General features: G+C 39.8%; 1 protein-coding gene across 1 annotated transcript in view; it reads left to right on the top strand.

Annotated features, from left to right (window-relative positions):
* The window catches only part of RPL3L (ribosomal protein L3 like), a 223,020-nt gene that overhangs the window by 24,649 nt on the left and 185,756 nt on the right, over positions 1 to 12,615 (top strand). The window lies entirely within an intron of this gene.

Below are 12,615 nucleotides of genomic sequence, written 5' to 3'. Positions count from 1 at the left end.
GGTATTTGCTTGACATAGATGGGTAGCTTTCTCCAAAGTATAGGAAGTCTCTGGGACAGGAATCTATCCCTCCAGCATGTCCTGTTCATTGTGGTGACAAGGTTTAGGTCCCTAGAGCGTGTAGCTCGTAGGGATTTGAATTTCTTAAGGTGTAGCATGTTCAACAGCTCTGGGTTTAACATAGCTTTATATGTTAGGCAGAGATCTCCTCGGAGTAGGCAATATGCTACAGAGTAAAGCTGGGGTTTTTTGAGATGGTCAGTGTAGGGCATCTGTTTGAGGCCAGTAATCCTCTTTGTGAGGTACTTCTGTGGCTTTTCCAGCTGCTGCAAATGTCTTGTGAGGTACATTCCAAAAGGGGTGTTGTACTCTAAAATGGGTCTAATGAGTAGAGGGGAACATTGACCTGTTTTTTCCTGGATGAGAACCCTTTTGTGATGAGGTGTGCCACATAGAAGGATTTCCTGACTACTGTGGTGATGTGATTATCAAAGGAGAGACTACTGTCCACCTGGGTCCCAAGGTCTCTTATCACAAATTCAGCATTAAGTAGACTGCCGTTTATGTGGTAGTTCACAGGCACATAGTTTTTACCAAAGGGAATGACAATGCACTTTTTGGCATTAGGCTTGAGGCCATGCCTCTGACACCAGGCATCTGTCTCAGTGAGGCCCTTCTGTAGGATGTCCACATCATTTGGGGACTCGACTATGGCTCCTAGTTTGCAGTCATCTTTGACCTTCGTTAACCTAAGGCCTTCTGTGTTAGCCTGTACTTCAGAGAAGTAGATACCAAACAGGAGAGGTCCCAGGACTGAACCCTGTGGTACTCCACTTGTCACTGGTTTGAAGTCAGATTTGGAGTCTGCAACTTTTACAGTGTGTGGAAGATATGTTTCCATTAAGCACTGCAGACAGTTGGCAGACATTAATTAATAATGGACTGTGCTTCAAAATTACAACAGCTTTTAGCGTACATCTTATATGTCTATTTAAGCACCAAACAGAAAAGCACAGTATCAACTCCAAATCATTAACGTTCTTGTATTATCGTCAACTTCATCAGATCTGAATGCCATTACAAACGAGATTGTTTTAAACTCCCTAACAACCAATCAGATGAGCTTAAGTGTTAAATAAATTAATAAATAAATGATGTCAAAGGCTATTTTAAAAAGTGCTAAAAATTACAAGGATAGAAGTCCTTGTGTTGCTAGATAAAATATGTACGTTTAAGATATTATAATATATATATATATATTCATCCTCTCAACATAAAACTGTTTTCTGATAAAAAACATATATAAAATTGAATGTTTAAAATGTATTAAATACATACATGATTAAAATACACTCATGTAAAAAGACTGTATCCACCTTAGATGTATAATAAAATAACAAAATACATGAAAATGCTAGTACAAATACTGGGCAAAATGAACTGTAAATATTTATAGTTTAGCTGCTCTAAGCTAGAGTACAGGTTTCAATGACACCATATCGTTTAAGCCAGGGCTCTTAGTGGCTTCTAAAATTAGCTGCCTGTATAATTCTCTGTACTCAAGCCTAGTTTCCCAAGGACCACCCCTTGGGTCAATATTGACTACTTCTATTAGAAAAAATCTAAAATTGGCACTTATACAGTTCTGAGAGTGTTTGTACAAAGCACTAATCTCATTGTGTTTTCTAATGTTATAGTCATGTTCATAAATCCTTTGTTTAAGCTTTCTCTCAGTCTTGCCTATGTAAAACGAACTACATTGTCCACATGTTGCCAAATAGATTAAACCACTTGTTTCACAACTGGCATATCCTCTAGTTCTAATATGCATTTCCCTGCTTGTCAAGTAAAAATCCTCTCCGTTATATACAAACTTACACTGACTACATCTCCCACATCTAAATGTGCCTCATTTTTTGTTAGAATAATCATCCTTAAAACTTTGTTTGGGTGTTCCTTCAAAAATGTTTTTTATATTTCTACCCTTTTTATATATATATATCTCAAAGGTTGTTTGAAGAGAATATCCAGATCAGACAGTCTAGCAAATTTATTCCATTCTTGGTCTATGATCTTTCTAACTAAACCACTCTCTCCATCAAAAGTTAAAAACAAAGTAGAACCAGAGACAGGGTCATCTCTGGCCCTAACAGTAGTCGATGCAACGGATGTTTCATCCGATCCTAATATTGGGGCAAAGCGTATATACCTCTACCTTCATTGACCTCCCTGTATATGTCCGAAAGTAAACAATCTGGATAACCTCTTACCTTAAACATATCTATAATGAATGCACATTCTTTGTGGAAATCGATGTCATAGGAGGTCATCCTACTTGCTCTGACTAGTTGCCCTTTTACCACCCCTCTTTTTTGGTGGGGTGGGTGGGCACTAAGATAGTGTAGATAAGAATTTGAAAAGGTTGTTTTTCTGTGGATTTTGGAATTCAACTTGTGGTCTGACCTGTACAAACATACATCTAAATAATTCATCTCGTCAGAGTAAATCTGGTGAGTAAAATTCAAAAAAATCAGGTGTGTGTGTGTGTGTGTGTGTGTGTGTGTGTGTGTGTGTGTGTGTATATGTGTGTGTGTGTGTGTGTGTGTGTGTGTGTGTGTGTGTGTGTGTGTGTATGTGTGTGTGTACATTAATGCTAACTGAGAGCTAAAAAAGAGAAAGTCTTATGATGGAGCCACAAACATAAACGTGAAACTAATATAACAGTGTGTATATCAGAAAACTTTACAGCTCACAAAACAAGTGCAATGAGGGTCAAGCATCTAGCGGAACAACTGACAATAACTACAACATTAAAAGGCGTGAGTCCTAATAAGCCATTTTACTTTATGTGATGTGAAGTGGAAATTATTTAGACAAGGAGCTAAACTTTTGTAGATTTACTACACAAAGGCTCCTTACAGTGCCTTATAGATTCAGCAAAATAACCTAAAATGGTGGGGTGCTACCCTTTAGTTAAAAATATAACGTTAAACTAAGGGGTGTGTTTTCTTAAAATGCAGGTTATTTTGCTGTAAACAGTCACAACATGACATACTTAACTTGACCTAAGGAAAACAGAAGAGTATGGCATGGACAGTTGCTCAAAATGTAAGGAAGCAGTATTACTGAGATGTATAAGAACAACTAAAGTACAAGGGATAATTATGCAATTCAGAATGGATTCATTATAGAAAATCAGTAGGATGGATCTGCTCAGGTTACCAGAAGCTGTAGCAAGAACAAAATAACATTTATGAAGATTATCTCTATCAACAGATCAAACTCCAGAATAATTGATTATTGATACTAATTAGGCCACATATCCTGGGTTTATCCCAAAAGTGCATCAAGGTAATGCCAGCATGTGTCAGCAAAATGGCCACGAGCAAAGGTACTTACTAGGCTATTGACCTGTGAGGATCTTAAGACGTCTGGCATTGTGTTCTCATGGTAATTATTAGCCCTTCTATTTTCAGTATGAATATCCAGAGGGGGACTGAACAAATATATGTAGGACAGTTTCAAGTTTCCCCTATCTGTTGCTGCTAAACTGGAGGTGAATTTGTGGTTACTCATCCATCCGTCCAAACTCCATTTAAACAGCATAAGAGAAGTAATTTGCTTTATGTGCAGTGTAAGACCGATCCATAGGAGTGGTATTCTCTGTGATGCATATCTGTCCTTCCAGCATGTTGTATTATTTTTGCAAAAAAAGATTTAGGTTCATTGAATGGGTGTTTATGACACCACTGACTTTGCAAATGTGTCATGTTTGACAAACAGGGTCTGTTGTGGCTCTATACAAGATGCAGAGGTCACCTTCCAAGAGTCTGTATGCTACCACGAAGAGAGAGAGAGAGAGAGAGAGAGAGAGAGAGAGAGAGAGAGAGAAACAAGGCTTTCAGGCAGTCTGCATACTTCTATGATTTAGGCCCTTGATTTGTTTAGTGAGAAAGCACTGTGGTCATTCCAATTTTGACAAGTGTTTGGATAGGTGCATATTGAAAGGAGTGTTATACTCAATTATCAGCCTAAAGCCTTGGGTAAGACAGTGATTCAGGTCATCACCTGCTATAGGTCCCCAACCATGTCCCAAGACTCATATTCCATGTTTCTAAGCACCCTGGAGAAAATTAGGGTCCAACCTAACACTCTCATACTGGGTGACTTCAACTATCCCTCCATAACTGGCAAAACTACTCATATAACAATACAATTGCCCAACGTTTCCTGGAATTCATTAATTCCAATGCCCTCGACCAGCTCATTCTTACCCCCAATAGAGGTAGAAACATCCTTGACCTGGTCATTACTAACATGGGCAACCATTGCTCTACACCAATAGTCAACTAGTCCCTGGTTAGATCTGACCACAAACTAATCACCTTGGAAATCCCCCCCCCCCCTGGAAAGGTAACCACAATGAAAAACTTCTCCAAAGCTAACTTTGGGCTCCTAAAAACAGAGGTGACTAACTTCACGGCACCTATGCAAATGGAGAATAGTTGCATGACTGTCGACTGTCGAATCATACATGAATGCACTGTACGAATATGTACACAACTGCATGGATCTTGCCATACCCAATAGAACCAAGATGCTCTCCTCCAAAAAAAGGAAGCCAATCTGGTGGTCCCCTGCCATAAAGAGACTCTGCAACAGAAGGAGGAAACTGATGCAGAATAAGGTGAAGTCCCAAGACTAGAAAAACTCCCTTATCAGCCTCAACAAAAAGTTAAGAGCCCTCATCAAATCCTCTAAAGCTAGGCATGAAAACAGAATTGCAGCAGATAATAAAGACAACCACAAGGCATTCTATAGTTATGTAAAGAATCTCCACAGCAATACCCAGATTTGCTCTGAGCTACTGCACAATGGTACCTCCTATACTGAGCCAACAGATATTGCCAATATACTGGTCGACAGATTCAGTGCCAACTTTACTCCTCTCTCCCCCACCAAAGGACCAATTACAATACCAGTAGATAGCCAGGCACCCAGCATTACTGCTACACAGGTTAAAACAGCGCTGTCCAAGGCCAAGAATACAGCTTCTATGGGACCTGACAATATCCCCGGCTGTGTTCTACATGAACTACAGAGTGAACTGGCACCTCACCTGTGTGCCCTGTTCAGTTACAGCCTCACCTCAGACTTTGTCCCTACCAAATGGCGCACTGCTACAGTCATCCCTCTCCACAAAGGAGGAATGACTACAGACCCTGGGAATTATCGCCTCATTCTCCTGATGAGTCTGATATGCAAAACTAGGGAACGCATCATCGTGGACCTAATAAACAAGGATTTAGGGAATCTCCAAACTCTGGACCCCACAGTTTGGTTTTGTGAAGGGTAGATCATGCCTGCTCAACCTGGTCGACTTCTTTCAATCTGTCACCAGAGCTGTGGATGAAGGCAAGGTAGTTCATACAGCCTACCTTGATCTGGCCAAGGCCTTTGATACCATTCCCCACTCAGGAATCATAGAAAAACTCACTAAGCTAGGCATTAACCCCTATATTACTAGGTGGGTTGCAAACTGGCTCACAGATAGAACCCAGAGTGTGAAAGTAGCTGACTTCAAGTCAGACTGCCTACCAGTCACGAGTGGAGTCCCACAGGGTTTGGTCCTGGGTCTTCTCCTGTTTGGCATTTACTTCTCTGAAGTCCAGGCCAACATGAATGGACTCTGGCTGACAAAGTTCACAGACAATTTCAAGTTGGGAGCTATTATTAATTCCCCAAGTGATGCTGACATCCTACAGAAAGGCCTCACTGAGACCAATGACTGGTGTTGGAACCATAGCCTTAAGCTCAATGCCAAAAAACGTGCCGTCATCCCCTTTGGGAAAAACCTGGTTCTCATGAATTACCACATCGATGGTAGTCCACTGAACACAGAAGGAGTTATAAGAGATCTGGGAACACAGGTTGACAGCAACCTCTCTTTTGACCACCACATTGCCACAGTGGTCTGAAAGTCCTTCTGTGTGGCACATCTCATTACTAAGGGTTTTGCATCCAAGAAGAAAGAGGTCATTGTCTACCTCTACTCTTCTCTCATTAGGTCAGTCATCGAGTACAATGCCCCATTTGGCATGTACCTCACTAGAGACCTGTAGCAACTGGAGAGGCTACAAAAGTACCTCACAAAGAGGATCCTAGGCCTTAAACACTTGTCCTATATGGACAGACTCAAAAAACTCCAACTATTCTCTGTCTCATATCACCTACTTAGAGGCGATTTCTGTTTGACTTACAAATCCATGTCTGATGCAGCTCTGTTAGAAATGCTACATCTAAAGAAATCCCAATCCCTCCGCACCACACGCTCCAGAGACCTCAACCTCAATACCACAATCAACAGAACAAGCTGGAGGGATGGGTTCATAACCCAGAGACTGCCCATGCTATGGAATAGACTTCACTTACATGTCAGAGCACCTCACTGGCCCTCTTCAAGAGACATCTTGATGAGTTGATGAGAAATATAAAATTCACCCGGGGATAACTCCAGTGGCTCTATTTGACAGAGGCACTGGGAACTAAGGTCAGGTGGCATGATGCCAGGGTAATCCTATGGGCTAGGATTGTAAAGGCTCCAGGGCCATTAGCTTAGTACACACCTATGAACCTGTGAACCTATAATGAGTGCCGAGTACACTGGAACAACTGTATCCTTGGATCTGGATACCATACCTTTAGATATCAGTTGTGCAGTGAAAAAGAACTCTCTAACGGTAGCGGATATCTGGTGATCAAAAGACAGCTCATTGTCAGCATAGGTTCCCAGGTTTCTAACTTTGGGCTCAATTTTCAGAGGAGTATTGTTAATGCAATAGTTACAAGGAGAGTCATACTTGCCGAAGGATTAACAGTTAATGTAACAGTTTGGCAATTACTTCTCTAATTTGCAATTACTTACCTACGGTAACCCAGCAGCATTAGAGCTGGAACCCGTAATGACATAACCACTCCTTGCCTTCCTTTAATATTAATGCTGTGAACACGGCTTACTACATTTGGTCTTCTGTGTTTGGAAACAATATTTTAAAGGCTTCAAAATGTAGTTTTCTTTTCACACACACAAAAAAAGTGTTTGAGAGCATAAAGATAACGTGAACATATTTTTGTTTGAAAAGAAAGCTCATTTATTGCTTTTAAACATGATCTTTAAGTCTGCAAACTATTTAGTTAAAGCACAGAATAACTCACTTATAAAAAATGCTTTAAAATGATTCAGACTGAATATTAGAATAAATCAAACATTGTATAGTTACTTACTTTTGTAGCATAGAGATGCTCAGTAGCTTTGATTTTTTTGTTTTTTTTTTTTGCTTGAAGATGCAACCAGGAAGTGTTCTCAATCTTGACAAACTACAATGGCCACCAACAAATCCAAGGCACAGTGATATGTAGAAAAATGGAACCAAGAGCAGGAGAGGGCAATCCAGCCAGTAAAACAAATCTGTAACAAGCCAGCTAGAACCAGACGCATGAGCTCATGAAGCACAACTCCCTGCCACTGAGGTTGTGAATTATTGCTTGAGCTTGCTTAACAAATTTTAACAAAACTGTTTTAGCTGAAAAATAGAATATTTTACTTAGAGAAAAATTCAACAGACCTGTATTGTAACAAGCTAGACAGAATCAGACACTCAGCCTTGTAGCTGATAATGTTTCAGACTTGTAAGCTGTTTCGTTAGAGCACAAAATTGATTAACACAGTTACAAGCCAGTGCTGGGATTTGAGAAGGTGGCTTCTGGGTATCCTTTTGAAATGGAGAGGATTTTGGAGTTGTTGGAGGGCAGATGAGATTTGATTCCAAAGTCTGACAATATAATTTGAGTATAATGATTCTCCTTGTGAGTTGTCTGCACTGCTCTGACGGTCTAGAACTTTCTCTGCAGAGTGGAGTTGCCTAGTTGAGTAGTACCATTGAAGGACTGATAATAAGAAGCATTTTGGCAGTTATTGGTAGAATGGAATAGGCTGCTTTCAGCTGGAGGTAATGAAGGTCACTAGAACATTCTATCCTACCTGTTTTCTTTACTGGAGTACAGTGATGAGATGTTCAACATTCGATGACTGTTGCAGTAGCCTAAGCTATTTGGGTTGTATCCTGCCAAGGTTATGGCCACCAACCAGTTTTCAAAACTTCAGCACACCTTTTATGAACCAAAACTGCTGTGTGGCTTGAGGCTAGGTGTTTAAAAGCAGTGGTTAGGGCACCAAAACTTCAGAGCTTTCTTGCCACTGAAATACACTCTCCCTGTAGGCTTCATGGAAATGACAGTCAGCTAGAGATCCTTCAAGGATGGGCAGATATATACTTGTTTGAGGAAGAACTTCCACTTCAAAGTTTATTTCTGAGAAAAAAATGTTTTTTTTCTTTTAAATTGTGTGTGTGTGTGTGTGTGTGTGTGTGTGTGTGTGTGTGTGTGTGTGTGTGTGTGTGTGTGTCTGTGTGTGTGTGTGTGTGTGTGTGTGTGTGTGTGTGTGTGTGTGTGTGTGTATATATATATATATATATATATATATATATATATATATATATATATATAAAACGCTAAGAAATGTGTTGTAATCAGCTGTCATTGTTTGTAAGTTTTTTCTTTGCCGAATCTTTGTGTTGAAAAAACTGTGCTAAAATATTTTTTAGTATGATTGATTCTATCTGTTCATGTAGAAAACTTTTATAGGGACTGGAAATTGTGTTTTTGGGGATTTTCATTAACATTTTGCTCCAAAATCTCTCTCAGGCTTTGCTAACAGCCTCTCAACTAACCGTGGAACAATTATCAGGCTCTTTGGTTTTACATTTCCCTGTCTATAAGAAGAAGTGTTTGCAACAGTCTTCTCTTGTCAGACTGGCTCCCTCACTGCCTCAGCCATTGATGGGTGACTCTGTTGTGGCCAGATCTGGTTCCTCAGACTGCTTATGGTTGTCTCTTGTTCCTTCTGTTATAGCTCCTTTAGAAGCCACAAAAGTCTGGGAGTTAGGCAGAGCCTCTGCAATTGTAAGGTTGTCCTGCCCAGGCAAGGGAGAACCACTCTTTTCAGTCTTGGAGGAAAGAGCAGACAAGGTTTTACTGCATTGCTGGGCTAAGGTGTCTAATTCTCAGTTAATGGCTCTGCCATGGGTTGGTTCTTTTCCAGGAGGTTTCACAGGAAAAGAAAACAAAAATGATTTAATCATATGGTTTCTTCCGTTTCTCTCACCATGGACTCACTGAGCTTTGCTAAAGGATTATTTCAAGCCTTTAATGATTTAAATCCTGTTTGTTCACTGACTTCAAACAGGAAAAGAAAAAAAAAATTCTCTCTCTTTGTGACACCAATCCCCACTCAGATGAGCATAGACTGGAAGGGAAATATTTTTCTTCAGTGAATTCTCCTGAAGTTGAAGAGTCTGATTCTGAAGAAAATGGCCTGTAGCTATGGAGATTATTGGACATTCGCCTCCCGGTTATACCAGGAACCCAGACTCATCTGTCTTGACTCTGTGCTTTTCATATAACCTGATCATTAATGCACCATTATGTACTGGAAGGCTTGCTCTTAAACCATTATGATTATGTACCTCTATTTGGACATGTGTACCAACTCAGCCTGTGTTACAGAAATTTATCTGAATACCAGAGTGATCAGCCTCTGATTACCTGTTCCAGTGGATCTCAAGACGCATCTATTTCTAATAGGTGACATTGGCACCTGTATCGGGTGAGCAATCAAATTTTAAAGAGGAAGTATATTCCAGATCAATTCAACTTCATTTACTTGGTGGTCAGATCCATGGAGTTGCACCACACTGTTGCCCCAATTTCCTGCACGATGTCATTGACCTCAAGTTTACAGTTCCTTCCATAATGATCACTCTGTATCTACAGACCCTCCTATCAGCCCATGTTGATGTCTGAGAGCCCCTCCAACGAACCTTCCTGGTTTTTCTATCTTCCTCTCAAAACTAAGCATCCGGATATTCTGTACTTTTATAGGGGTAGAGTACTCTTTCGTCCATAACGGTGGCTTTTGTCACTTCTCTATATAACTTGAAATCCAGTTGTATCCAGTTGAGCCAATATCACCTTTGCTACATTCCGTTAATGCATGGCTGCCTGGGTATTGCCCAATTTCCTACCCCTGTGTTCACAGTCCATAGTACTCCACCAATTCACATAAGAAAACATTATTTGGAATACACATACAGTGACCTAGGGTGACATTTTGTTTAAGCATTGGGATGTACCCAGTGCAAATCCAAATTTTTATTTTGTTGTCATGGTCTAAGCCTAGAGTCTATCACCACCTGTTCTAAAGACCACCACATTCAGTCCTCTGTCCATAACCCAGCCAGTTTATATTTACTCTCTCCAGTAGACCAGAAGGAAAAACTAACAGGAAAGCTAATGGTCAAACCAAGCCCTTCAGACTCCCTCAGCTTACAGGCTCTTGAAAAAATATTTTCATTCAGACATGGGCCATCAATCAGAAACTGTAACATACATTAACCAGAAGATGACAGATATACTGATTACCAAGGACAAAGAACATTTTCTTTCCTTTAAGAGCACATTGGAATATTCAAAATAACATATATAACACATTATAGAGGATTCTTGTAAAGTGTAAGGTCGTAAAGAGCTAAGTTGCATAATTATTTTTCATCAATATTTATCAGACATTCAGCTGTTACTGTCTCAGTCAGATGTTGGAAAATTGATTTAATTGTTTTACCCTTTCATGCTTCCTCCACTGGAATAAAAAAAGAGCTTAGCAGGCATCCTTTGTCAAGTCTTTTTTCAGTTCTTACCCTTCCTATAATCCCCTCGAGTCACCTCATCTTTTCTCTCACGTTTCCCATTAGGTATGCACCTTACTTGTACAGATCTTCCATTATCTGGATGGGGTTAGTTTAAACGTTTGGACCCAAAGGTAAAAAGGCCTGAAATTTGGAAGCACATAGCAACTTCAATTGCAAATGATGTTCCTTGCACTTCCTGATCACGGGAAGGAGGGCATTTCTTTTTGGTATGTGCAAAAACTAATACTCATGTATCATCCACTTTATAAACCACGTCATTCTTCCACAAAATGGTCAGAATGTCCTCCTTCTGAATATGAGTCGAACTTCCCCATGCACAGATAGGCTTGCTTGTTGGAGGCATGCCTTGGAGTATTAAACCATTAGGTTTGTTCTATTTCAATGATTTTTCCTAGAAGGCTCATCCATTCACTGTGTCAGTTTCTCATAAAGACCACACAGTCCCAGCATCAATTTCCTCTAGGAAGCCCATGAATCTAATATTGTTTTGTCAATAACTTTCTTCCAGATAAGTGATCTTTCACAGTAGCTGTTCCTTTATTAATTCATTGTTTACCACCCTCTGTTTTATCTTCCTCTCTGTGGATTCCACACTGGAATTTGCATCTGAGTGAGTTTCACCTACTTTTAGTAATCTTTCATCACTGGCTGCTATATAATCAGTTAATGTGTTACTGATGTGCATGGATGTGATCAATTCTTGGCTTCTCAGGTATTTAAAGCACTCTCGTGTTGGTCAGCCATGGTACTGGTTGTTTCATACCACATGATTTGTTTTTCTCTCCCTTTTCCAGTCGTTCATGTGTCTTAGCTTCTTTTCACATCTTTCTCGACACTCTGTTTCCCTGGTTTCATTTAAAGGTTGACATCAAAGAATGTGGCATTTAATTGCTTCACTGGATCAGTTTTGACCACCTTTTTTTTGCAAGACTTTGGACAGGGTGATCTGGAGCACTGATTCCAATGTGTCTGCTCTCACTGCCATATCAGAAGTCCCATCGATCGTTTAAATGTTCAGGTAGCTGGACAATGTTTAATTAGGGTTCTGCCTAGCTCTGAGGGAGTCATACACCTTTTTGATCCAGGAGACCTATATATTTTCAAATGTAAATTCCTTCAGAGATTTCCAAAGGAAATCCAACATCTCCAAAGGCTTTAGCTGTACCTTTTAACATAGTATGTACTGCCCCCTGGATCCTTAGGAGTACAGCTTTATATGTTAGACTCATTTCAAGGTGATGTGTATACCATTCTTACACAACCACTCCATTGTTCTGGTCTCTGTGGAGAAAATAATCTCGATATCTGGATATAATAATCTTGATATTTGAGTATAATAATCTCGATACTTGAGTTACCTTAATGAACCGATGTCACCGCTAAATCTGCAGAGCAGAGATGAGACCCATTTATCTTCTTCTTCTTTTACAAGAAAAAATATTCTCTTTCACATTCCAGGAGATTATCTTAAAATCTGGCCTACCATGATGTGAAACAAAACGTTTTTCTCATTGCATAATCCTTGAATATAGTTTATAAGCCATCATTTAAGACTGCTTCACTTTCTTGTAGATTATAAAGGAAAGTTTTGTGACTAATTGACATTTTAGACAAATTATTTTTCCATTTATAAATAAATTATGCAGCACTTCCAAGGTTATCAGAATTTTTACCTCACTGTAGTGAGATAAGATCATTTAAAGGTGAACCTCAGTCTTTTAAGAGGGCTATTAGAGAATGCTCCAGAAAGAAGAAAATAGGCGATGCTTTGGAATGGTCCCTAGACTAG

Source organism: Protopterus annectens, chromosome 12.part0 (genome assembly GCF_019279795.1).
Source record: "Protopterus annectens isolate FY-2018-M chromosome 12.part0, PAN1.0, whole genome shotgun sequence".
Classification (NCBI taxonomy): domain Eukaryota; kingdom Metazoa; phylum Chordata; order Ceratodontiformes; family Protopteridae; genus Protopterus; species Protopterus annectens.
Note: the sequence above shows the minus strand (reverse complement) of the source record. Positions and strands in the feature narration are given on the sequence as shown.